Source organism: Harpia harpyja, chromosome 10 (genome assembly GCF_026419915.1).
Source record: "Harpia harpyja isolate bHarHar1 chromosome 10, bHarHar1 primary haplotype, whole genome shotgun sequence".
NCBI lineage: Eukaryota > Metazoa > Chordata > Aves > Accipitriformes > Accipitridae > Harpia > Harpia harpyja.
Window position 1 is genome coordinate 29888550 of NC_068949.1, and position 27874 is coordinate 29916423.

The 27874-nt window shown below is 36.3% G+C and overlaps 1 protein-coding gene across 2 annotated transcripts in view; it reads right to left on the minus strand.

The window, feature by feature from the left end:
* Positions 1-27874, minus strand: part of LOC128147067 (adhesion G protein-coupled receptor A3-like) — a 315407-nt gene that overhangs the window by 207866 nt on the left and 79667 nt on the right. The window lies entirely within an intron of this gene.

Sequence of the window (27874 nt, forward strand, 5' to 3'; positions counted from 1 at the left end):
TAAATGATTCACTAGAAAGACAAAATATTCATAAAAGCTCTACAAGACAGTAATTATTGAAAGAAGTATCAGAAATTTGCAGCTTTTCCAGTAGCAGAAAAAGCCTGCCCCATTTCTGAAAAACAAACAAACAAAAAAAAAAAAACACCCACAAAAAAACCCCACCAAACCAAAAAAAACCCCACCAAAAAACCTAAAAACAACCTGGCATAGACCAACATTTCTGGCATTTATAAATGTCTGCAGTGTCACCCAGAAAACAGATAACTACTGTATAGTGTATTAAGATCTTTAGTCCAGCTGGTCCATTTTTTCTAAACTTTAAAAACCATTTCCAAAAATACAAAGCATTTTTAATGGATTTCAATGGTCCCTTTCTTCTTTTACATAAAATCACTCAGAAGAAGGATGTTTTCTTAAAAACAATCTGCTATCCAGGTCCACCCTCCCAGGCATGTCCCTTGGAGCCGTTCCCAAACTATCCCCAAAGCACTAGAGTTTCAGCAACTGGAATGACAACTTCTTTTTAATTGTTTGAGATCCTGCAGGCTTCTATCTGAGAACAAAGTGTGCACATAAAGCACATTCTATGGCCATGATTCAAGTTCTTTTGAAAATAAATGATATATTGAAACAATGCTATGTTATATAAAGCAGTCTATCTGACACTGGATGCTCAGCATTACACCAAATCGTAGCCAAGTTCATTTCCCACCCATGCAATTGGACATACTAGAAGTGCAATAAAACTTACATAAAGCAACTTTTTCATTATGTGGAACCTAAAGCATTTGGTTGAAGTTTGAAGGGACTTTACCACGAAGAAGAAAAGATTAAGTCTGTTTAGCAATGGACAAATAAAATAATGAATCCAACACAAAAGTCTATTTGATAGTTGGTAGTAATACATTTCAATATGACAAGAACAAGGGAGTATCTAATGAAGTTCAAAAGCAATATATTTAAAGCTGACAGAAGGAAGTACTATAACACAATATGTAATTAACCTACAGTCTCATTACCGAAACATATCATTGAGGTCAAGAGCTTAGTAGGATTCACTAAAAGAATTAGGAGTTATTTCCCTAATGAGAACGTTCACATACACATCAGACAGGATTTCTGAGGACACATTATAAAAAGACAAAGTTTCTTTTATGGATTGGTTATTCTTTAATTGCCTTTTCTGAAGATTTGATAATCTTATTATACATCTGAGCTGAAATCCTGAATCAACAACATGGGTAATAGAGTCACTAACTTTAGTGGAGTAGGATGCTCATCTCTGGCACTGGCAAGGGGCAAAATATTGGAGAAGTTGTACAAATACTCTGATCTACAGCATAATGATTTAAATTCTTCTAATTAAACCAGTAAAAGCCATAACATAAATGCTTTCAGATCACTTTAAAACTGCTTAGCTACATGTAACTTTGTTAGTAAATTACAGAATTAAGCTAAGCAAATTTAGACAATCTCTAAATTAAGTTTGTGTATTTATAGACAGTATTTCTTCCACATAGCCCCTCAAGATCAGCACTGAGGTACATCTCTTCCCTCATTTTTCCCTTCTTAGTTCTTATATCTATCAATCTATCAATTATTAATATTTTTTACAGGCCAAATGGCTCAGCTATAATGTAAACTTGGTGACAATTGATTTTGTAATTTAAAGCAAAGGTTCAGGCTGTTGTTCTTTTTTTCTTTTTTCTCAGAGTTGGCATGCATTTCCCAGGCAATATAGAGAACATCACATTTATTAAATTAAGCCTTGGGCTTTCAGAAGACTTTACAAAAGGTTATGTTTGTAATCTTCAGTGTTTATTTTACTATGAAACCAACACATTCAGCAATAAGTCAGATTTATTGTGAAAATAAACACATTAGGACCTTATAAATAGCTGTTAGAAAAGTTCCGTATGGTCTGCCAAAAGCCCCAAATGATTGGTTCATGAACTTTTCCTCTGTATGCTCTAATGGCTTGAAAAAATTGTTTATTTTTGACTGGTTATGAATAGATGAGGATTATATTTCATCTACAGTCTCCATTAAAGTATCAAGATTTAGAAAACTTCCAACCTTTTAAGAAACTGACATTAAAAAAAATAAACTGTTGACAGCAGATATACATAATGGCATGGCAAAGCAGAGTGTTATTTTAAAGCTGCATTTACACAATGAGTTTCTTAATTTACCTGATAATATCCCCTAAAAAGAAAAAAATAAATCGTTGCTCAAAGATACTGCAAGACTGTAACGGTTTATCTAAATGCCTATAGCAATTGCTGCAGCATGGGTTAATGCAAAGAACTGTCTCTGCTTCATCAAGAAGGATCTTACATTGCCTTATACTTGCAGCAAATATGCTTTAACAAGCGTAGGAGTCTTTTGGTGAGACATTGGACGCATATCTAGCTGCACATGATCCCTTTGGTATGCAATGCCCTCACAATTGGATCCCTGGGAATGACGCTTTCCCTAGTATCAAGGAGGCAGCTATGATTTCCAATCACTCAGATCTTTTCAGATCTTTCCAGCACACAGTTTTCACACAGAGACCAAGGTGCTACCTCCTAAAACCAGGATGGAGAGTTGTTCCTCTAAAATGCAGCCATCTTTCTACAACTGTGCAGAAAGATCAAAGTCCTAGTCCTCAAACCTTAAAAGAATATCTACAAAATTAAATTCCAGTGCTCCTGTGAGTGTGAAACCAGCTGTCACTACTTTAATAAAAGGTATATCTGACTGGACACTGTATTAGGGAAAGGTTTCTCAGTAGTGCTGACTAATACAGTAAATAACAGGGAGGGCCAGAAAACATTTTTGTTTCATGCAAACTGGAGGCTTAGTATTATTTTTTCATTCAACACTAGAAAAAGAAATCAGTTTCACAATGTTTTTGAAGGAAATAGGAGAGATGGAGAACAGCTGAGAGCCCAGCAAGCAGGACATGCCTTGTGACAGGGAAGGGCCACCATTGCCCAATTGCCCAATGTGGAGCAAACATTGGAATCTAGCACTGCCCTCATCCCAGGTAAATGCCTTGTCAGTTTTAATTCTCAAAACCGTTCCTTTTTGTAAGTATAAAATGAACGCTACCTGCATCCAACTGGTTCAAAAGAAAACGTTGCCAAGTCACTTACCTTGGGTACAGCAGTGAGCCCCTGCAATTCCAGTCACTCCTCCCACTGAAAGTGTCACCAATGCATTTATATAAAAATTTTCAGTTTTGATTAGAGAAAATACCCCTCCCTTTAGTTTTGAAAACAAATGTAGGACTCTAATGTCACCTGATATCCATCAGAAATTAGATGACATTCCAACTATGGAAAATTCTGCTTAAGCGAGCAGAATTGCCTCCTCCTAAGTAAAAGGGTCTTGTCTTTTTTTTTTTTTTTTTTGTTTAGTTACTTTTACGTGCTACAGCAGATGTACCACATTTTGTATTAGTTTCTGCTTGAATGAATAATGGAGACATGAGCACTTGTATAAACAAGGAAAGGTATTTAATGAACATATTGTACATACTAAAGAGGCTGCTTTCTGTTGGAAGAGTGTAGAATGTATTCTTCCAAGTGCATGAAAATCCCATATTAATGATGCATGAGTTTTCTATGAACTGGGCCAGGCATAAACTGTCGACCGCATTTAAAACACTGAATCAAGCCTGATAATTGCTCATCTCAACATTAAAAAAAAAAAAAAAAATCCAAACCCCTACAGAAAACAGGAGATGTCTAAAATGATAGTATTATTTTTACATAGTTTTTCATTAGAGATCATTTGTTTGTATATCTATTCTGAAAATTCATGTCTGCTGGTCCCAGATGAATGTGTTCCTCTCGAACTGCAATTTGTTTCATTGTGTTTTCATTCATTTTCGTTCTCTTCATGAGCAACAGTGCCATTTGGAAAAAACAAAAGAAAAGGACGAGTAGTTGGAACCTCGTATTTACAGTGTATTTATAGCACTTGGCGCGTTGGACACGGTTTTCTGAAAGATATTATTAGATTTGTCAGCGAGTGCCCTGCTGCTTTTTCAGGACTCTGTGGGTTCAATCTATGAAGGCAAGTGCTGAGGCTTTAAACGTCTGGCTGCAGTCAGAGCTTCAAGTGAAGCACTTCGGCTTCCTACACAATAGGAGCACAAGAACTACGAGACAGAATAAGACTAAAACTCCATCCAGCCAAGAGTCCTGCATCCAACTGTGGCCAGCAGTGGAAACTCATAATAAATGCTTATGAGGAACAGAGTGACACCTCCCATATACTCTCCCAGCTTTGAGCTGGATGCACCGCATGTATTTTATCATTATTTAGTCACTGAGAAGAGACAGCGGCATGCCCTGATACAGGGTTTACACAGACAGCATGCTGACATGATGAAACAGAGCTGGCTGATGCAATGGGAGGTTGCTATGACTTTTCTCATGGTTACTGGGAGGTCAGAAGTATCGCAGCAAGCACAGTAGGTGAGAGCTCCATTGTCCCACTGAAATGGTCATCAGCATTTCAGACCTTCCACATGCATGAAGTTGTGCAACGAACTTCTCCAGCTCTCGAGCACTGGGTTCATAGATAAGGGAGGCTGCAGCAGTTTTGAAGAAGGCATTTTTTGCAACCTACTGGCAGGGGCTAGCAAAAACCATGACACAAATTTGGCTCAGTAGTTTGAGACTAGCAAGTCAAACAGCAGGTGTTGTCTTGACAGATATTTGGGTGACAATGACTTCTGGATTTCAATCATAGTGAAAGGTGAGGAAATACTAGAATTCACAGCTGGCACTCCCAAACTGTGCAAGATTCTTCCAAAGTCTGCTCCCACAAAGTGCAAATACTTTGGATAATCAGAAATAAAGCCACTCATTCTTATGCAAACTTCCCTTCACATGGAATTGCGGGGAGGATACTTCACCCATTTGTGGCCTTTAATGCACAGCTTTTCTCAAAGGAAAGATGGTGACAGTGATGCTCTCTCCCACCTAGTTTAGGAAACCCACACCTATTCCCAATATGTAAGATCTCAATTGTCATCAACCTTCCAAATCTCCTCAACCAGGTATTCGGTATCCTCCTTATGGACTTTCTTAATCCCTGACATGGAAGTTTTCTGCTCTAGAATTAAACAACTCTTTATCAAATTAAAAAATAAATTAGTGACAACTATATTAGTGATGCATTCAGCAGCATTTCCTGACTTGCGCACAACTACAAACTGAAGTCTTAAGGTTACAAATTGCTTCCATCATGCAAAAGAATCCCTCTGAAACTAGAATAAAAAGCTCAGAAATAGCTCAGCAGTATTTCATTGCCTTTTTTTTTTTTTTTTTTTTTTAAGCAAAGTATGTGACGAGCACGTTTACCTCAGCAGATTCACCACCAATTGGCTGAACAGCTCCATATTTCATTAGTACAGCTCCGAATTTCATTTTAAGTCTTTGGAAGTCATTACAGAATTTGTAATTTGTAAATTTTTTTGTAATCTGCCAAGATTTCATTGTAGACAGTTGAAACTTCAATGTTAAACCTAGGTCTAATCTGCTGGTTAATAAAAAAATGAAAACACAAGCTAGCTATCCCCAAACCACATGCATACCCGAATAAGAAAGCACCATCAAAAATATATAAACCATGGGAGCTGCTATTGAATCTAAACATAACTATAAAAATGGAAAATAAAGAAAAATTGTTTAGACTTGTAAATGCTTTCTTAAGGTGAGAAACTATTAACTAGTTGCTTGACCAAACAGGTCAGTAAGGTGGTAATTTGCCTTATGCATCAGTTAAGTCACTACTGAAAACATTTCATGGATATTCTCAACTAGGTTGTATATTTATGTAAGATAAAACACAAGTGAAAATACAAGTTTTCAGACACAGGAGCTATAAATACACGATGTGGATGACATTAGCTCTATAAATTCTTAAAATATGGGGTTTGATTCCTTTTTTTTTTCTTTCCCCCCAAAGAATTTGTTCAAATTCATCTGGTCAAACAAATCTCACAAAATCAAAAAGTTCTTGTATCTCACTTCTAACAGACAGACAAGTTGGTGGGATAGAAAAGTCTTTGAATTAACATCTTGGTTTTGATGTTTGTACATAACAAACTTGCACATGGTTTGGGAAAACTTATCCTTACCTAATACAACACATGATGAGGAAACAAGAGCAACCAGACCCCACAGCAACGCTCCCTTCATGATTTCTCTTGCACAGGACTTTTCTGTTTCTTCCTAATTCCATTGTTCATTATTTTTGTACAGACACTTGTGCATCTATTTTAAAATCTATAAATATGAAGTATTTAAACAGAAGCCCTGTAACAGTTATTACTATGACCTGGAAACAGAAGCAAATAGGTTCATCACAGTAATTAAACGGCAGCAAATTATCTTTGTTTAATTCAGATGTTTTATTGGAAGTAGTAGGCTTCAGTGCTTCAGTCATGCAGCAGCAATGTCTAGGGAAAAAAATTGCTAAAGGCCAATTAATTAAATAGTTATGAAGGGACAACATGACCTTTTATTTTCCAAGTATTTATAGTTATTTTTTAAAAAGACTGAATAATAAACTAATTATATACAAACATATAGAAAATATGATCAATTATACATACTTTATCATAACAGAAGAGCAGCAGAAATGCTCTAAATTTTATATTGCTGTCTTTCATAGCCAATTATGGGCTCTCAGCTGAGAGTGAGAGACCATCATCATTAACTGAATCCAATTTCACATTGATAAAATTGATCCTATTAAAATAAACGTGGCACAAAAGGCAACTTTGATTGTTTCTTTCCAATCAGCCATGAAGGAAAGGGAAAGGGGCTCAATCTATTTCTTTACTTTAATCAATAAGCTCTTTAAATGGCATCCACTGTGTTCCTCACCGAGGCTGCCCTCTGAAGAACCATTCTGCAGTTTCACTCAACCAGAAACAAAAAGAAAGCCAGTAATTATTTTTTTTTACCACACAGAGCTGTATGCCTTTTCTATGCACCATCCACTTAGACCTCACCACCATGAGCATTAACCAGATATAAGTAAAATTGTTTATACGCCTCAGTTTTGCATACATAGTGAAAGGAGTAGACCTGTTCAGGTCAAACATATTAGTGACATCAAAACAGATTCTAAACTTCAGCTAGTTAGGGGAGACTAAGTGTTAAATATTGATTGACAAGAAACTATTAAATCAAAATGTTTTCATTGACAATGTCTTGTCTTTATGAGCTCAGCAATCTGAAGTCATGCACTTAGAAAGAGTAACTCTACTGCATCTGAAACCATAGCAAGCTGCAGATAAGGAGCATATCAGGACCAGAAAGTGGTTTGCTCAGCTGCTCCCTTTAGTGGCTCTGCCTAGGGAAGCGCAATTTAAGGCTTGGACTTCTAGAGTATTACACGATAGTGCAGTATGTCTGAGTGTAGTACATCACTTTCAAGAATCAACTGCCTAAAACAAAAGTCCCCACTATCAGATGAATAGAACAGTTTTATATATGCACAGCTTCTCAGTTTTACTTAATTTAAAAGAACCAGCCCAGCTATACTACAATATAAAACTGAAAATTTACATAGCAAGTTTGACATACATCTATTGAATAGTTGGCATGTGTTTTCACAGTAAAACTACTAAAAAGTACCAAACGTATTCAAACTATTGTGGTTCCAGGCATTTTTGTAGGCTTACATAAAAGAGAGGGTTACACCCCGCAGACCTCTGAAATTTGTACAGATGTTCTTACTTCTTTCTATTTAATCAGGCCATGCCTATTACTTAGCAGAAAAGATAATTTGAGAGAAAGTATTTTCATGCCTTAATCACGTTAGCTGAATTCCAAATGAATTGCTACCTTTAGGCATTACTTTTAGTCACAGGCAACAGAGTTGCTTGGCTTTTCTTTCTTTCTTTTTTTCTTTTTTTTTAACATGATCCAATCACATGTATCAAAATATTAATTTATGAATAAAATTCATAAGGAATAAAGAATAAATAAAATATAAAGCACTTATGCCAAATAATTTTTATAAATACATTTAAATCAGTACAGTTAAATAGTTAAAAACTTATAATAGGCAATAAAAAGTGAATATATGGCACATCTAATCTAATGTCTACTGTTGCTGCAGATATTGTGACATAGATATATAACCCCATTCACGGATATTTACAAATGTTACTGCTATTTTCTAGCTCCATGGTGTTTCTCTGCCTTTATGTAGACGTAGGAATCTTGTATATTAGTGTACATTTTAATAGTGGAATGACTTTTAGATGCCATTTTCTCCTTAAAAAGTCTCTATCATTTTAGACAGTAGAAAGATAGTATTTCTTTGGCCCTCTGAACACTGACACCATGCACAGAGCTAACTGACACATTTAGAATTCTACTATAACTATTAATCAAAATAAAACACTGGTAAAGGTTTCTCCATTAACTCCTGTTCAGCTGTGGCTGATCATGACTTAGACAAAGCCAAGACAACTGTGGCATTCAGTGCAGGAAGCAACACTGCCCTTCATCTTGACCTTTTTTATCTCTGCTGTATTTACAGAAGGAACAGATTTCAAATACAATTAATTTTTTAGTTTAGAAAAACCAAAGGCACATTTTAAATCATAAGTCTAAAATGTGTGGTATGGAAGAAAATCTATCATTGTGGAAAAACTAATATTTAGTCAAATTTTTTAAAAGTACATGCAAGTACAAAGCATGTTGCATAAACTACTAGAGTGTGTACTTCTTCATATCATCTGAAAACCAACATGCTGAAGGTTATTAAAGCCAAGATGCAGAAAACATAACAATCCCATTTGGAAGGCTGCATATTGGGAAAATAGCAGCTGCCATTCAGTTTGTCTGAAAATGTGCAGGTATAAAATCATTATGAAAAATGAAAGGAGTTAACCCCTAATTTCAAAAAGAGGAGTGGGCTGGAAGTGAAGGAAGAGTTTTCTAAGTAGAAGAAGGTTTAGGAAGAGAAGGTAAACAAGCATTACCCAGGTAGCATCAAGTTGTCAACTGTAAATGAGTTAAACCAGTGAGATGCGAAAAGTCTCAACCACAGTCAAAAGATGAAAATTCAATAGCCTGACATATTCTATATTGCCATACAGCATAATGAATTTATATCTGTCACTACTAGGAAATGGGATACAAAGTTGACATCGGGTGATAAAGGTCAGGAAACACAAATCTGTCTAATAGCACTTTTGTCATATTTTCCATATTACATACTATCAAGGATTATTTCCCGCATGGTTTTTCTTCTTTAGTATAACATTCCATGTATACACAACTTCCTGCCCCAAAATCTAAAATTTTGCTTGACACAATGGAAAACCTGGCATCTACAACACCTCAAGAAGATTAGTGGTAGTGAATGACAAAATAATAAAAAGTTTCAAACTCTTCAAGCTATTGTAAATAGAGTATAGCTCCAGAATAAATTTATAACTCTGTTTCAGGTTCAGTGATAGCTGCCCTCAATGCACATATATGAGGTGCATTGCCACACTGACTACCATATTTAAGGTCTGCTTCTTCAAAATTTATTTCTCACTGACTACTCAGGGAATACAAACAGTTGTTAAAAATTTCATAAAGATGATAGAGAAAGGGAAAACAGAAGGCAAAGGAGAAACACACCAATTATTTTAACCTGACAGTGTCACTATCCAGAATATTCATTTGTCCAAAATTCTCAGACATCTGAGAGTGCACATAACAGATCTGACACTTGAGGAGCACACTGAATCCAGCAGTGTTTGGCTTGCACAGAGGTCAGCATATGCCTGGAAACTTGACCCATTGGATTTACTGCATGTACACAGATCAAAAACAAAGCACATGCCCACCTAGTTCATGGATCCGTATTTTTGCCTGAGGTTTTCCAGAAAAAAATACAGAGCCATACAATGTGGCTGTAATAGTGCATCTTTCCCATACAGCTCACTGAGCCTTTGGTCACTTCTGAAGTTTCCCATACAGCCGTCTAACCCCCAGTTATGGCATCTGTGGCAATGGTACTTGACATAACAATGAACATAACTATACTAAATACAGTAAAACTATAAATCACCCTGCATAAAACAAAATACTGACTGAATTTTACATACCAGGGGAAAAAAAAAAAACCACAAATCACTTCTTACATTTTTTTATGTTGACATTGATTTAACTTGTAAAAGCAATAATGACCATAAAACAGGATACATGAACTAACCATTGCATTGTCTTCCCCTACTACATCTTTCAGAGTTTTAAAAGATTAATTTTATATAAATGCAATTACTTTTATTTTTTTAAAGCAATCTTCTTAACTGGTCTCAAGAGCATGTTCCCATACAAGCTTTTTAAGGGAGTAGTTAACTATGCATCTCCACTGCTTTACTACTGTGCGTGCAGGCACACCACAGAGAAAACCACCCGCAGCCCTGTACCTTAACTAGTAACCTACTTGCTTTTCTCCCATTTGGGTCAACTGAGAGAAAAAAAATCATAACTAAACCATCATGAGTATTCAAGACTAACTATGATCTTGCATTAATCAGCTGACATACTTAAAGAAATATAGGAAAGTCCTGTGTTTTTAAACTTCCAGTCTTAAACTGTGTGTCAGCTCACAGTAAAATCTGAAAAATTGTATACAAATTTTTGGAAAACACAGACATTCTATCCCATATGAAAGACAAAGAGGCAAAATGTGAAATATTTTAAAAGTAGATTGAAGCTTGGTCTCACTAGGAGATTTCCTGGGCAGACATTCATTAGAAGTGAAAGACTTGCTATCAAGCAACATCATCTCTAAGAAAAGATGAGCTTGAACAGGTTCCACATCCCATCCCCTTTCCTGTAAATATCCATCTGACCACCACAGGTCATCAAATTCAGTACAGTCTCTAACCCAGGGCAAAGGGGACTGCAGAGTCTATGTGATAGGAAAGTTTGATTAGTAAGTGAGATAATGTGTAGTTAGTACAGAGAAATCCAATTCCATCAGGTTAGAAGTCTTTGCTACTCAGATGTCTTTACAATGTCCTTCCCAGGATGCTGGTTTTCGGAAAGACTGAGGAGCCTACATGCAGTACTGTACTCATCCCTATGTGTATTTACTTTGCTGTCACTCATCTGAAAATTTATTATCTCTGAATCACATTTCTGAGTGGTCCCAGGTCCAGCAGAGATCCAGCACACATTTTGAGCTCCAGCTTTGTGCCACACAGAACTGTGATGCTGCTTCCGAATTCACAGCTGTCAAAGCCATATAGCTACATACGTACACTGCTCTGCTCAAACTAATACGTATCACAGAAAGAATCTGCAACTCAGATTACCTACTCATGGATAAACAAAAGCTGCCCATATTTAAAGGGAGGAGCATTTTCAGGGATCAGCAAAATACTCTACAGGAGTCCCAAAGGAAAAAGGAGCTTAACTGACAAAAATCTCACAAAAATAGTTAAAATGGAAAGGCTAAAAGACAGAAACAGCTATTTTCTCATTTGAAGTAGTACTTCTTGGAAAACCAGGAAGCAGGATATGTCTTTTATGTTAAAGCTACGCTTTCCATTCTACATAAGACCCCAGTCTGGTGAACAGGGTGATCGCCACACTGTCACACTCTTTCATTATAGTAGTGGGGAACCTACCTTGAGGCAATACTTGGTGCCTTTTTTTTCCTATGTAGGCTTGTGAAAAACACTAATCATTTTCCCTGAAATGACTTTTTTTTTTCTTAGAGACAGTTTTCTCAAGGGATGGAAGCACATCAACATAGAAAAAGAGTTATTTCTTTAGGGAGTAGAAGGTGGAGGGTTACCCTCCCCCAATAGCAAGGTAACATGACAGATTTCATAAATTGAGCAAATGAGCATAAAATTCAATCTGTTTTTTCATATAAAATACCATTAATGATATATTAACCTATATAACCAAGACCATCTCAATAAACTTTCCAATTATATGTTGGAAGTATTCTTTGAGATTGACATCATTACTACCAATGAAAATTAATGGGAATTCCACAATGTTCTTTAGCGCATCAACAGGAGAACATTCCCCAAGGGAATTATTAAGGAGTACCTATATTTAGCAGTAATAGAAAAGAAAATGGTTAGAAAAAAGCTAGCACTTCAGCAGTCCTTATTAATGCTAGAAGTTCACTTCCTCCTTTTTTTTTTTAAAAAGGTGTTGCAGAAGAAAGGCAAAGGATAATTTTTTATTTGTTAACATGGCAACTATAAATCTGATTTGGAATCCACAATTCTAGGAAAGTTGGCTATAACCAAAATGTAATCAGCAAAAGAACAGATGATATACAATGCTTCAGTGAATAATGCTTTCCTGTGGTTTGAGTATGGCTGGAGTGGAAGAATCTTTCAGCAACTTTAACTAAAACTGAATCTGCATTACATTCATCACCCTGTTAATGACTATAGGGAAACAGGCACACACTTGTTCAGGTCTGAGGTTCTGCCTAAAGACTTTTTCCTTCTTTCTCTTTCCTAATTTAGAAAAGATTCTGTTTTCCATTACTTCTAAATTAAATATTTCCATTACTTCCAAATTAAATGTGACCAGTAAAACAACAAAATACTGGGCATAAGATCCTGCAGCGCAAAATCTATCCAAAGCAGTAACTTCAACAATATGTGAAGTAATACCAGTAGATTTTCCCCATTTTCCAACTGTAAAACCTTTGGGCTTTTGTAGTCAGTCACTCCTCCCCTGGGACTTCAATAAGAAGGTGAGTGCATTGAGGGGTACGAGAGGGTGGCTGGGAGCACAAGGAAGGTACTCACTTCTCCACACCCTGTGTTCCCATGTGCTTCCCCAACTACATTCTTTTGCGAGTCTGTATATATAGCTAGCTAGGACTAATTTAAAATTCCTCACTTCGACAATGCATTCTTGCCCGAGTGGCACACAGCTGCTTCAGTCATTCAGAGTATTTCGCAGGAGGTTGATTTTGCTTACAAGTGGACATCTTCCCTGATGTCCGCTACAAATTAGCCTATGAGTGCAAATAAAGGGAGTTTTATTGCATTATGTTTGGTGAGTTTCCTTGTGAGAAAACGCTCAGCAACAAAAATTAGCCCAAGAATAATACCATTTTGAGTGTATGTGTTTCTGGGAATTGTATTTGCAAGCTTAATAATGAACAGCAGTCTTTGTCAATGGAAATCTTGCTTCTGTTGGGAAACCAGGGAAAGGGAAATGCTAGGCGGGTGTATTTTGTCTATAAAACTATAGTATCATAGGTAGCTATAGACGTTGTTATATAAAAATAACATATTGCATTAAATATATTACATTATCTATTATTTACATAATGCATACCATTGATAATATTATGTATATTACTGTAATATATGCATAACTGAAAGCTGTAGCCAGGCATTCTTAGTGTTCATATAATCAAAATTTATGTAATAAACATCTAAAAATATATTTGCTTGCAATGTTTTGAACAGTTAAACAGCTGCTTGAATGGGAAAACATGTAAATTCCTGATAGTGGTGCATTTTAATTCACAAATTCCTGATTTTATTTCCTTGAATTCAGAGCACCACAACCACACTTAAAAGAAATAGAAATCCAGAGCTAATTAGTTTTTAAGACAGGGTCTTATTTTAAATTTCCACCTTATAAAACTGCATTGTAATATGAGCATATACACAGATGAGAAACTATTTAGGTCAGTGAACAGTCCAAATACCTTTTTGCAAAGACAACAACAGAAGTGCTCGATATCATACCAATTAATACCAACATAGCTGTGTGGCTCATAACTAACAAAAAAATAAAATCAGATTTAAAGCCACCCACTGAGCCGAAAATATTTAGAATTACAGCTGTAGCACACTATAACGAAGGATTTCACAAGCTTTATATCCTTATTGCAGACAGCTCGTACATTAAACATGTGATGATGTGAGAAAAACAGAACACACTGTCTGTGCAAAAACCTTCTGTCTAGCATAGCAACAAAAATAAATATTTCACTGAAAACCCCCCAAACCTGTAAGTGAAGCTACTTTTATTACTTATACAGTATTGGCTTTATCTTCTGGGTGGCCAAGTATGCACTAGGCAAAAGAAAATGAAGTTTTGCAAAAAAAGAAACTTTCTCATTCCTTTGTGTTGGACTACTTGGAATGCTAAGTCTTCCCCGAAAATCTGGGTTGCATTTCAGTATCTTGTAAAACACTGCATACAACCTGGCACAACACGCACCCAAGAGGGTTTGTCACACACCAAGCTCTTTGGCATTTCGAAACATTTAAAAGGCAACCTACTGACATATGACAAATTTCCACGGACAGCAGCAGCTGCATGGCCTGGTGCTGTTGCCACTATTAACCTCAGTTACAATTTGATGGCCGAATTAAGTTGTCTGCCAGCAGTTCCAGCTGGCATAATACATTACTATGTGGTGTCATGCTGTTTATCTATGGTCAGTGTTGCGACATGCTGAGCTCCATGTGTTTATCCTCTTTTTACAGATAAAGCTTAAATCCTGGAACTTCATGCAAAGTACTGATTTCTTTAAGTCATAGCCAATCCAAGCCTTATCAATTCCAGTTTTATATAAATTTCATCAAAATAAACTTATAAACAAATTCAATTCTCTCATCTCTGCATGCTGTGGTACCGTACATGACAAGACTTGGGAAAAGGATGGTCCAAAGATGCAACTAAATGGCAAATAAAGTTTCGTATCTTTATATTTGCTGGCTTTCAGATTGCTGCAAGAGCTGAAATAGTCCCTGGAAGATGAGTACAAACTCAGGGTAACCTCCTGCAAGCTGTTTTTGGATGGCACCTAATCTTGATTCCACAAAGATGCACAATCACATCCCACCTCCAGCCTCCATGTATCCTGGATTCTAAGTAAGTGTTATTCAAAGATGCATTTGCAGGATACCAAAAAGAATATCATTTGATCAGAGACAAGCATATATGTAAAACAACAAAGGTTGTTACTTTGCTAATGCCCACCCTTTTAAAGCAAAGGTGCCCAACTTATTGTCCACAGGCACAAGCAACTCACCCCAGGTGTCCCGTTTTCTGAGGTGGGTATCTACAGAGGGGTCAGGCTGCAGACCTCCTCATCCCATAGTCACAATAAACAAAAACTAACCTGCTTCCCCCCGTTATCATTTAATAGATATCTGCTGTACCAGAAATGGGAGAACTGTAAATCACAGTGTGTTCATAAGCTGTATTGGTCTAAATATTATATTTATTTCTGACACACTAAGTTTGAAACTGTATACAGCTATGACTTCAAACAGATTTCAGAATCTGATTTTAAGAATAGTGATAAAGGAGCAACTCCATTGTCAAGGTTCATTGAGATGCTGGGAATACTTCACAATGGTATTTTGACAAACAACCTGTTATTTGAGAAACATCTATTTCTTGTCCTCTCCAGAGGTAAAAATAAGTTTAAGGGTTTTTTTACATTTCGTTGTATTATATATCCATCTTCACAAACACTATTATGTTTATTACTGGGAAGCCTTATTTAGGACAAAAAACCTCATAAACTAAAACATGTTTCTTGTTCCATTTCAAAGTGTATTAATTTCTCTATTCAGTTTCCTTTCCTTAAAAATAGAAACATATTTTAAGGTGAATAACTTTTTAAAATGTAGACAGTGAAGCAAGGACAACCTTCCTGAGCAAAGCAAATTAATAAAAAGGACTTCATACAGTCCTATGGTTGTTGATTGCATTCAGTACATAGTTCTGAAAACAAGATAACCCTTTCATTAATATTATAGTAAACTCACAACTAAAACACGTTTAGTAGGTTTTGAAATTTTCCTGCAAGATTAGATTTTTACTCGTACACTGTTTTTAATGGCATTGACCTTTATTATGTCAAATAGTGAATCAAAACAAGGAGGCTGTTACCCGTGGGCCCACATGGAATCAACAGGAAGCATCCTCATCCCTGCCATTTCACTGGCCTCTCGGGATGTGACCGGACTTGCTGCTTTTGCCTGCTCTGAGACCGGGCACACTTTTCCTCCCTCCCTAATTACAGCAGCAACTATAACGAAACATTATAACATTACTAACTAGCTCCACCACAACACAAAGCCTGATCACTTCTAAAAAGTTACCCTCTTTGCAGTTACAATAATTCTCTTTGAGCTGTTCCTCAACCCATATCAAAAGCTCAGAGAATAATCAAGAAACAAACTCTTTATATGCTTTTCTGAGATCAAAATGAGTTTTAAATGGAGTTTTGGTTTTGTTATGTGGGGATTTGAGGGGAGGAAGGGGGTGATGCCTTTCAATTAAGGTGAATGAGAGTCTTCCCCAAGCAGGCAAAATGTGTAAGGAATGCAGAATGGAGCCCTTGAGGTATTTGGGGGATAGTGAGGGAAACAAAATTTAACGTGACTGAGGTGCCTCTGTTAAAACCATCTACTTTGTACGCACATGAACATTTCCTCATTAAAGATTCATAAGGACTTTATAGTTTTAATGCACATGTGGCCAGTGTCACAGTTCAATAGCCAGAAATCTTTAAAAGGGGGAATAAAAAAAAGGAGAGAAGATACTTCGCTGGTTTTTAACTGACTCCCTTTTCATGGGAGGTAGGAACCTCCTTTTTTAAACACCAAAGCACAGTTGCTGCAAAAGCCTGTCATTCTGAGAAAGGTCTGAACAGATGAAAAACAAATCAGTATTTCTGTTGTAATTCATATTCACAACCACTGCCCATTTCCTACTTCTGAATTTCTGCATTTTCTTGCCCCAACAAATGATGAAGTCATGTCTCTTAGTCACAAACCTTTTCTACAATCACCAAGCTGTCAGTGAGGAGCACCTTGAATGGCTCCTTAGCTGCAAAGGATAATAAGGCAAAAAAAAGTAGAAAAGGATTAGGGAAGGGAAAGAAGAGCCCTCCCTATATTAAGTTGAAAGTTTGAACACAGAAGGCTCACCACTGGATTTCTGTAGGCCAGCCTAGGATAATTATGACTTCGGCAGGATCTACTCGCTGTTTAAGAATGCACTGATTTTTTTCTTTATGATCATTTTTTCTGGTGCAGGTTATACTCCAGTTCTGCTACAGTCTGTTGCCTTTCGAGGTGGAGACATCTCTTTAAGAGCAGGCATAATGGGGATGCATCTCACAAGCTGGGTAATGTTGATATCTCCCATCCTGTTACTTTATTTTTTTGCTGCTCTTTTCCTTTTCTTCCATGGTCCAAATGACCCATCTGACTTTTCAGGGGTTGTTTTAATTTTCTCTTTGCCAAAAAGCTATCTGCACCTGGTAAAAAGCACCGACTTTAGACAGAAGACAGGCAGGCATCAGCAAACCCTCAGCAAACTACCCAAGCTTGTACTGGGGACTGAGGGAGGACTAAGTTATATGTCATTAGACCTCTGGCATAGTTGCGCAAAGGATGAGTTTGTTGAAGCAAACAACTGGGTAAGGATTGCCCTGCAGAGGGATTACAGTTTTTAACTTGATTTTTTTTCCCCCAAGACACTCCTAAAACATTTTTTCCAATGTAACACAGACCATTCACTCATTGGCCCTATCTCCCCTTCAGTGGCCTGCAATGCATATCCGAAGCATATTATTTTTAAGCAATGTGAACTACTTTCTCCTCCTTCTCTGCCGTGCAGAACGTGTGACTCCCTCTGCAGTATTCATCACTCATTCTAGGGACGAGGAACACAAAACATTTAAACGCAGGTTTCCAGCAGTGTCCTAGGCCAGGCCTAGCCAGCCTGCTCAAGTAATGCCACATGCCTGTGGTTTAAGCAGATTCAGAGCAATGAATTTTTCTCCTTTTTCAGCAGCTCTTTGGTACCCTACCTTCTCACTGTGTTAGTATCAGCATCCCATCACACAGTCACAGGTGTCCTGTATTTACATCTTCCTAAGCTACCTCCACCGTGGTACCAACCGAAATTTTCCAACCCTGCTCTTTCCATCTTGATTTTTATTTAATCTCATACTCCATTTCTCCTGCTCCTATTTTTATCTTCCCTTTTACCTTTTCCACTAATCTTTTTAAAAGCAGAGGCCATAGTCGGAGGGCTTTAAGTCTTAATAACAATATTACCATCTACGAAGATCACCTTCATCTCTGGTTCAGTTGAGGACGCATGGTTCCCTGATATTGGTTAATGTGCTATTTGGCTTAGTGCTGTGACACTTCACTGCAGATGAGAAGCTCAAAAGGTATTGCTCTGCGCTCCATCCAGGACATGTAAATCCCTGATAAAATAGGCAGCCTTCCTATACACTAATTTCGAATTCTGTCTAACTTCTTGTTATAGTAAATCCAATGCTAGTGTCCCTATATTAGTAAAATATTTAGTGTTATCTGTTTCACTTTCATTCCCCAGAATTATATGGCAAGAAAATTCTCTATATCCCAAGATAATTATCTCATTATTGGCTTCAGGAAGACAGAATATTTTTGTAGCAAATGACCACATCTGTACCCTGTCAGGCTTAGTTAGAGATTAATAATGGGTACTACTATTCTGCCTACAAATTTTCATACTCACAATATGTTACAGCTACATTAAGAGTGACAGATCAGACCATATACATACCATAAATGTCGGTCACAAAAGCACACAACTTAGCTGGTAGCAGCGACAAACTTTTGGGAAAACACGCAAAATGTAAATTTGATCAATGTAAGTTTGTTCAATAATACTCCTCAAACTTTGACTCAATATAAGCTTACTTTGTAATATATTCTTGTGATTATAGCATGTTTATATTCATATGCTTATGCTCACATCTAACAAGGGCAAAGACAATCAAGTGGACAACTATACTGAAGGATATTGTAAAGAGTAAGAGCAATTCCCATTATGACACCTGGATTTCTGAGAAAAAGAAAAGCAGGTATTTGATACTTCTCGGTATCAGGTATTTGACACATCACCATGAGGAGAATTTCCAGGTTCCTTATGATGACATTCTATAGCCTACAGCCACAGCAACCCTTAAAACATTATTTCTTAAAAATCTTTTAACAAATAAAATCAACATGAAAAGGCAGATAAATCTATAGGCCAATTGTCATTTTTTTATCATCTTACACTTAGTATTTCTTAATTCATTCTGCTAAGATCATCTAATCTGACTTGCTTGTAGTAAAATTATTATTTCAGCAATTAATGCTTGTATTGCTAAGCTCTAATAGGTCATTCAGAACTCTGAAACCAAAGCTTTTGTCATACCACAAGACCAAACTCTAACATATGGCAAACTTTTATTTTTCTTTTCTTTAGGGTTTTGTCCCCTCATTTTTATGCATTTTAAAAATAATTATTTTTTGCCTGATTGGCTAGGTTCAAAGGTTTACTGCATTTGCAAAATTTCTCTTTTTTTAAGTGACAATATGATATTAGCTTTTCAGGTGAGATACTGCTTTTTTCATTAAATGTTTTGTATTGAGTTCATTGTATAGGCATAGTAAACCACTGATATTATAATTCCATCGTCACGTACAATGACTTGGTAATCAGAATTCTCATACTTCAGTCCCCAATTAATGAGGCTACAACTTTTCCATCAATGCATTTCATTCACACACACTATTGTTAATTATAGTCCAGAGCCCTGTACCTGTCTGAACTCCTTTCTCTTATTTTCTTTATGCACACAAATCCAGCAAGTTACTGCAAGAATGACTTTTACTGGGAATTTCCACAGTGTTTATATATGATACACACACATATAATGTACCAAGTGAATGTTGTTAGATCATTGATTTCATTGTTTAATATAAATCTTTGCACAAATGTAACATATATTGTTTAAAAGCTTGCATCTCAGCCAAATGAAAACAGGTCATTATTGAACTATGTGAGACCATATCTGAAAGACAGGGACAAATCTCTGCCAGATTTCAAGTCCGAATATTTCAAATTTGAACATAACAGTGTTGAGGGAGGAGAGGGGAGTGGATAAAAATCTCAATTTTCCATAATTTCTTTAAATCTTGGCCAAAAACACTTCTCCATTTGTCCTCAGAAAGAACCCAGCTGCTTTTTAATGAATCTCTCTAAGAAATTAACCCCTGGCTTAACCTAAAATGAACCAAACAACAACCAAAAGATCTGATGAAATTATTCGCACTAGAGATTAAAAATACAGAAATAGAACAAATCTGTACTAAGCTTTCGGAAGAGACTTTTGTATAGGGAAAGAGAAAAAAGATTTCAAAATTAAAGTTTTAACCTTTTAAATGTTTCGTTAGAGAAACAAGTCCACATTTTGGAAGATTTTTAAAGGAAAGTTTTGTACAAATAACCTACATAATGTTACATTTGCTCGAAGGATGGCAATACTGCTTTTAATGACAGTATCTATTCCAGTCTAGGAAAATACAGTATACAATTCTATTAAACAGTTACAAAAACAGTGCATAAAACATATTTAGAAAGAGTTCTATGGTGCAGTAAATTAGGTGTTTTTTTCTCAAAAAAGAAATTTATGACCCGTATTCATCATGCAACCAAGCAAACCAAGAATGGGTACTCGAACTTATGACGGTTCAGATTCTATAAAAAAAACCCCAAAGCAATCCAGAAGTATGTGAGATGTGTAAAAACTGGACTGTTGAGCATTATTCTAAGCAAAAATCATGCAGATCAAATGATTGCTGATGTATTTGTTGCTGGTGAAAATTGTGTTATATCAAGAATAGACTGACCTCCAGCATCATTTCAGAGAGAGGTTTATTTAGGTTAAGATAAACAATATTTCTTTGGTTCTGCTAACAGCCAATCAATTTTGTGATGACAATCACTGATTAGCTTTTAAAAAAATCTTCTGATAAAGGTTGCCTGCAATAATAGACTAAACAACCTGGAAACAGGAAACACAAATCATCAAGGGGTGGTGTATGTATGTATAGGGATATTTTCCTTACTTGAACTGTAACCTTCCTTGGCAAGGTGTGGTAAGCTCTAATCACTTCCATTACCTCATCTCTGAGAGAAGAGGAGGAGGGAGCAAAGAGGGGTCAGAGGATAACAACCTGCAGCAGTGTCTCCTGGTTCTATCAGCTCCTTCTTGCATTGTTCCCTTAAGTCTTTTCTCTGACATTGTTAGGAATGAAGCAAATAAGAAGCAAAACAGCCACCTTCAATTTAATTCTATAAAGCCAGGTAGGATAAAACTAAATGGGTACACTTAGGCAAATATAACAGTAATAAAAATAACACTTAGAAATCCCTTGTTTTCAGCCATATAATAAAATGAAGTAAACATATGATTAGGAAAATACAAACGAATAAGCCAGAAAATAAAGCTTATACATTCCCAAACTTAACATACAGAAAATGCACAGAATAGCTGATGTGCAAAAGGAGAAATGCCAGTAAAGAACAAAAAAAAATTGCTTTGACTTTTAGCATTCTGGGATGTAGATAGCTTGCTGGGTAATTGGCTGATAGACTGTACTGCTAATTTTCTGGGTGAGTGGTGGAGCAGGCAGGCTGCCTTCCTTTGGGCTCACTGCTGGCAAATTGGCACTGATATTATACATACATGCACATGCATTCTCTTTTTAAATTTTTTTTAATCCATGCTCATTCTGTCTCACACAGGAGCCTGAAACTTCAATGGGAGATGAAAGGTAACTGCATTTAGAACAAATATTGCCAAACTGACAGTATTGTTCTGATCTATCAGTTCATACTTAGCTAACCTGAATATATCCTAGCAACTGATGTGAACAGTACACTCCTGTGTAGCTCTAAGTTAGAAATTCTTGATGATTTGTGCTATTCTTAATGTCAGAACATTGACTTATGAGCTAGAGGTAATACTACCAAAATAATATTGCATATAAAAGGATTGTTCTCAAAATCAAGATCGATATAAGTTGCCCAGCTCTACTACTATCTCAGTGTTGAAACAAGAGAAGTACTATTTCTAATTTAGTTCAGCCTGTGGATTGAAGTAGGGAAGTCAGCAGCAGCTGCTCTCACAGATTACTCTTTTTACATTAGCCCATTACTAAAGTTTGACAGTAAAATCTGTAAGCCAGTATAAAAGGTTCTTTCAGTCATTCTGCAAGACTGATAATACCTTGCATGATCCTGTCTGCTTTTTGCTGGCTCACCACACTTCATTAGGGTTTGTTTTTCATATATCCCATATATCATCTTTTAAATGTTGAACTACACAATGACTTAAATAGGTCACCAGAAAAGCTTTGGTTTCAGAAATTTTTCTTCATTTCATGGAAGTCTGACTGTGGATCGCGAAGTGTACATGTTGTTTACCCTTCCCAGCTATTTTATAAGTTTCAAGTTTTGTGTAAACCCAGTTAAAGAAAACAGTATCCACATCTGCTTTTATATGTGACTAACTTACCAGGAAAATTGGGCAATCGATGGGACTTCTTCATAATGTACCACCAGTGACTTCCATAATGTACACAAAAGCAACAGATTTACCACCTCTGAAACATGCAAGCATTAAACTAATAAATAAAGTGCACAGCTAATGCGCTACAGTTTATTAAAAATGCTAGAGTTTCAGTCCATTGAACCTCAACCTAAGACACATCAAGTATTTAAAGAAAAGAATTTGCCGGGTTCATTTAGCAAAAGAAAGTATGGCATACCACGTGTTAGCATGTTACACAAGTTAAAGAAACAGCAGCAACAATGACATGCCTATACCAGCTTTTGCATACGTTGGCATGAGCCCAGAGTCCTGAAGAGTTCATGCTCTGGTTGCTGACATACACTCAACTTCACGTGTCCAGTATACATCCTTCATAAATTATGGTTCTATATTCTTTGTAAATATCAACCAGAGTTTCACTTCCCAGCCTGCACCTATCTTTTTTCCTAAAATGCTTGCTAATGAAATGGCTGCTCAGCGGCATGCCAGCTACGTTTTCTGAACAAACATGGGCTATTCCTGTGAAAAAGAGTGGAACATTAGGGAATGGCACCTCCATAACATGGAGGTGTGGAAAGCCACAAGGGCTACTGAGAGGCATTAGGAGAGCTGAAGAAATGAAACTTGGCTTAGCTCACTTGTGTGAGAATTAAACGCTAATTCTTTTATTGAGGAATTGTCACATGAAAATGTTTTTCTGGATTTGTGGGGGAAATGGACCAAAAGTAAGTAAGAATACAGGACTTCATGCACACTTATGGAACTGTTTAAATAATTATACAGGTGTAGAATACTACATGTAAAAATGAAGTACATGTCTTGGTAGGTTATTTCAACACACTAAGAATAAGCAGACAGAACCATGTAAGAACACAAATACAATGACAAAGGACAGATTTCTTTTTTTTTTTTTTTTTTATGATGGTATAGGAATCACATGCCTAGGAAAAGAATATGTCACCTAAAAACAGAGAACTTCTGGGAATTTTCAAAGGGGAGAGACCTGAAATGAGAAAACAAAACTTTAGGACATGCATCTATTAGCACAGCAACTCAACACAGAGGTGGCAAGACCAGAAATTTCCTTATGTCAGTATGAACAAAAGAAGAAAGTCTGCACAAAGCCCATTTCCAAGATGTGCTATTGCTAATCCCTTCCAGACAGTTAGGTGCCTTCCCATGTTCCACATGCATCCTCCACCCCTCTGCTAATATTTATGATTTTATGATACCATTTTTCTACTTTTGTTAAATGTTTTTCATTTCATTGTCACTGCTTAAAATAAATGAGAACAAGGCAAGTAGAAAAGTAGGAAGTGGCTGAATGAAGGAGAATTATGTCAGAACTATTAGCCAAGATGAATTTTTTCCTCTTATGGTAAGACAGAACCTGAATACATGAGTAGCTAGGTATATGAAACAAGGCAGCAGCTGCTGTGCAATAACATAATAAGAAAAAAAAAAAAGTGAAATGTCTTGTTTTTCTTCTGAAGAAAAAGCATTTAGTTGATTTACACAGATAAACTACAAAGCAATCATCACAGACCACTACTCATAAACCTGAATGCAAGGAAATCAGGAGAGAAGGCCTGTAACAAGAGGTCTGTGTTTTACCCTCTATCTCTGTGCAGATGACAGTTTGAATTTAAAATTAAAAAAAAAAAAAAAGATGATATATTTACTGAATTCTCAGTTCTAGAGAAGGCAAAAGAACCTCCCCCACCCCTCCAGTAATGTCAGCACTCAACTTGAAAATAGGGACAACAGAAATAAAAATAGGAAGAAAAGTAGGAATCAATTCAACGTCATCAGCAGGAAGTTTTAAAGTTTCACTGGGCTTCTCCAAGTGACAATTTGGTCAGTGCTGTATGGTTACACAAGACCAGAGAAAGCAGCTGCTTTACACAGACTTCCAAAACCCTAAAATTCCAGTGAATTTCCCAAGGATATTTACTGCATGTAGATTCTCCAGAGGGGTCTTCCTTGTATTCAGCTGTATAAAAGTTTTACAACATGAACACCACCTCTGAATGTTAAACTAAACTGAAATTGTACTTGTCTGAGTATTCAATAAACTGGATTCAAACCCATTTTTTAGCCTATAAAAAAAGAGTACATTGTCATTACATACAAAATAAATCTTTGCAGATAATAATCTTACTTGTAGATACATTTCAGGCTTTGTGCCCATAAATATTTTTTTTAAGGATGTATACATTTCATGGTTATTTTCATGATGTCACTAAGAGATTATCATATTTTTGGCTTGCTTAGACAAGGAAAGTGAGTATTACACCATTGTTTATAAATGGTGAACCCTACAATGAGAAAGTGATTAGTTTAACTGAAAGGATAACAGTACTATAAAGTCATATGGATAAAAATAGACTATGAGTACATTTAGATCACAGATTAGAAAAAGTAGAAATTTTTCAAAGTTTAGCTATTACAGAAATAAAGATCTGGAACAGCCTTCAAATTATTAGTTCAAAATGCAGTTTGAAACTGTTACAGAAGGGGATTTATGCCTAGACAGGTCTTACTGAGTTAGAAGTTGCAGCTTGTGACACGAATTTTTGCTTGTCTGGAGCTGAATCATCTCCAGGCATCTGCAAGGACCAGCAACATTTTTTTATTTCTTGCTTGATGCAGAACAGCTTCAGGAGCTTCCCCTGCTCCTCCCTTTTCGCTAAAAAAGACTGAGAGGGAACATTGGATGGATAGTTTATGCTGGCAACCTGAACTGGTCCAGTACTGAAAAATTTTCAGGTGTCTGTGTTGGTATACCTTGCTGGCATACTCATGGTTAAAGTAACTGTCAGATTTGGACTGATAAGGATTTATTGGTTACAGTGGCAGAGACACGTAAAAAGAAAATTTAAAAAAAAAACCTCTAACACATTACAATTTCTTCTCCTCTGACACATTATAATTTTTAGGGATATTATTTTGAACTGAAGTTTCAGTGTTCTTAATGGAGTGCTGGAAAGCAATTAATGGAGTGGCTAGTTTATGGTGTATATGATGAGAGGCAGAGTTGAATAAATTTTCTTTTAATCCCTGGAAACTCAGCCTGGCTGCAACCCATTCTGGTCTTACATTCCTAAATATTTTTGTAAGTTCACATAACTCTGTACAGTAGGAAAGCTTAATACAGTACTCAAACTTCACTCAAATGGGAGAATTGTCCCTTGTGAGGCACTTGCACTTCTCAGAAATACCTAAAAGCAATTCATGGTACAAAGGGGAAAAAAAGCTACCAAATTCTCAACTTAGCTGCTGACACAGTACAGAAAACACTGTTTTGTTCTGAACACAATGTACTTTAAACTCCCATTTCAGCTGAAAAGCATGTCTTTAAGCTCTTTTAAAAAGTATTAACTTACTTTGCATTAAGAAACAAATGTGAATATTGAACATAAAAAAACTGGAAAGAACACTTGGTGAAAATAACAAATGCACCATGTGTCTGGGGAATGTACATTAGCTCAAAAAGTTTTTTTCATTGTCTTTCATTAATTTTCATTAATTATAGCACCATAGCAGAAATGTTACAGTTACAGTTGAGAGGGTATGCTTTTTAATAAACTTGGGTTTTTTCAGGTACCTACAACTAAAATATTTTTTCCTGAGTTAGCATCTTTCATATTTTTTCATAGACAGAAATGAATTGATTTTAAGAGATTCAAGCTGCCCCTTTGGCAGTTTTCTGGGTTATAAAGACATGATAAAAACATCTTACTTATGCTTCAACAAGTTTCTCGCATTATGCTAACTCAAGTGGCTTATTTTTAACTCAAACTGCTTATTTCTACAAGATGAAGCTCCCTATCATTGTGTAGAACAATTTTATTTTATTCTTTCAAGTTCACAAGCAAATAAAAATACACATTTTTATTCCAGCACAATGCTTCTCTCTGTATTCTCCTCAGCAAAACACTTTCTAAAGTAGAGCATAGAGGAATTTTGTAATTCTTTTTTTCTCAGAATATGTGCATAGCTCAGACTATACAAACATCCTCTATAGCTCTCCCAGTCACTTTCCATTTCAAGAACGAGGCAATTTGTGTTAACACAAGACAGCTTATCATGTGCTAAGTCTGCATGCAATTTTCTCGTGAGAACAACCATTTTGTACCTACTTGACACATGCAGCACTATACTACACCCAACTAATCAATTCTGTCTATATTAAGAAGTGGGGAGAAAAACTGCCCACAGCTGTTATATTACATCAGCTTTCCTAACTACTTCAGACAACTCATTTTGGGGATTTTTTTTTTTCTTTAAACTAAATTGGCATAAAACATAGCCCTTCTTTCTATTTCTTTTCAATTCTATGTTTTTAGTTTGCCTTCTCAGAGATTATTGGTGAAGTACAAGTGTCAGAGAACAAGCTATGCTTTCTGCAGGCATCCCCAGAAGTTTTGAGGGCAACAAGCTCCCAGGGTCATTGGGTACCCTTGGAGGATTTATACACCAGCAAAATATGAATGACTAATAGCACATTTTCATCAGAGACCTCACAGATAGTCTATAGACATGAACTTTTGGAACAGAATCACAAATATATATAATTTTTTTTTCTTGTATGTAAGCAAATGATAAATGTCTCTCAATTGATAATCAAGTCAGAGATAGAGACACAAGAAAAAGGTACCAGTAGGGCCCAGAAAACTCTCTGGGATGGAAGGATGGAGTTTGGAGCTTTTCTTCTGATACTGACTTTTACCCAACACCACCATGGTGTTGAGATGTTCCTATTCAGAACATGAGGACCACACTGCATATGAATACAAGAAATATTATAATATTTTTTGGAGTTTGAAAACATTATTCCATCAATAGCCTACAGTTGAGGGATCCAAACCACAAAATACCAAACACAAGGACTCTGCTATCAACTTGCCTTGCAGCTCACTTCACAAGATTAGCTCAGTTATCAATCAACTAACACTCATTTTTATCAGCTTGGCTTCGCAGCATGCTGCTCCGTGACTTCACACAAACTGTCCTTAAACCTGTTTTTCCTACTTCTCCAACCAGTCTGCTATTTCTTTATAGAAAAGATACACAGCTTGCATCAGTCCTAAGTGGTACAGTTCAGTGTTATCTTTCCAAAAAGATTCCATATTATGTGAATACAAAACAGTTGAAATGAAATACTGACATCTATGACAAAGATGTTCCTGTAACTGCTGTGTCCTCACAGAACATTTTTATTTTGCCATGCTAGCATTTCCAACAGAAATCTGTTTTGTCAGGGAAAAAAATGCAAATACTTACACTCAAAAGTATAGCAATGCAACCTGGCAAACCACTGACATCTTAAATATCCTTACTATACCACATACATACCAGCAGTTGGCAACTTCATGCCCAAGCTGAAACCATGGTTTCATGCCAGAACTGGAGGAATGCAATCCCAGCAGCACATTCA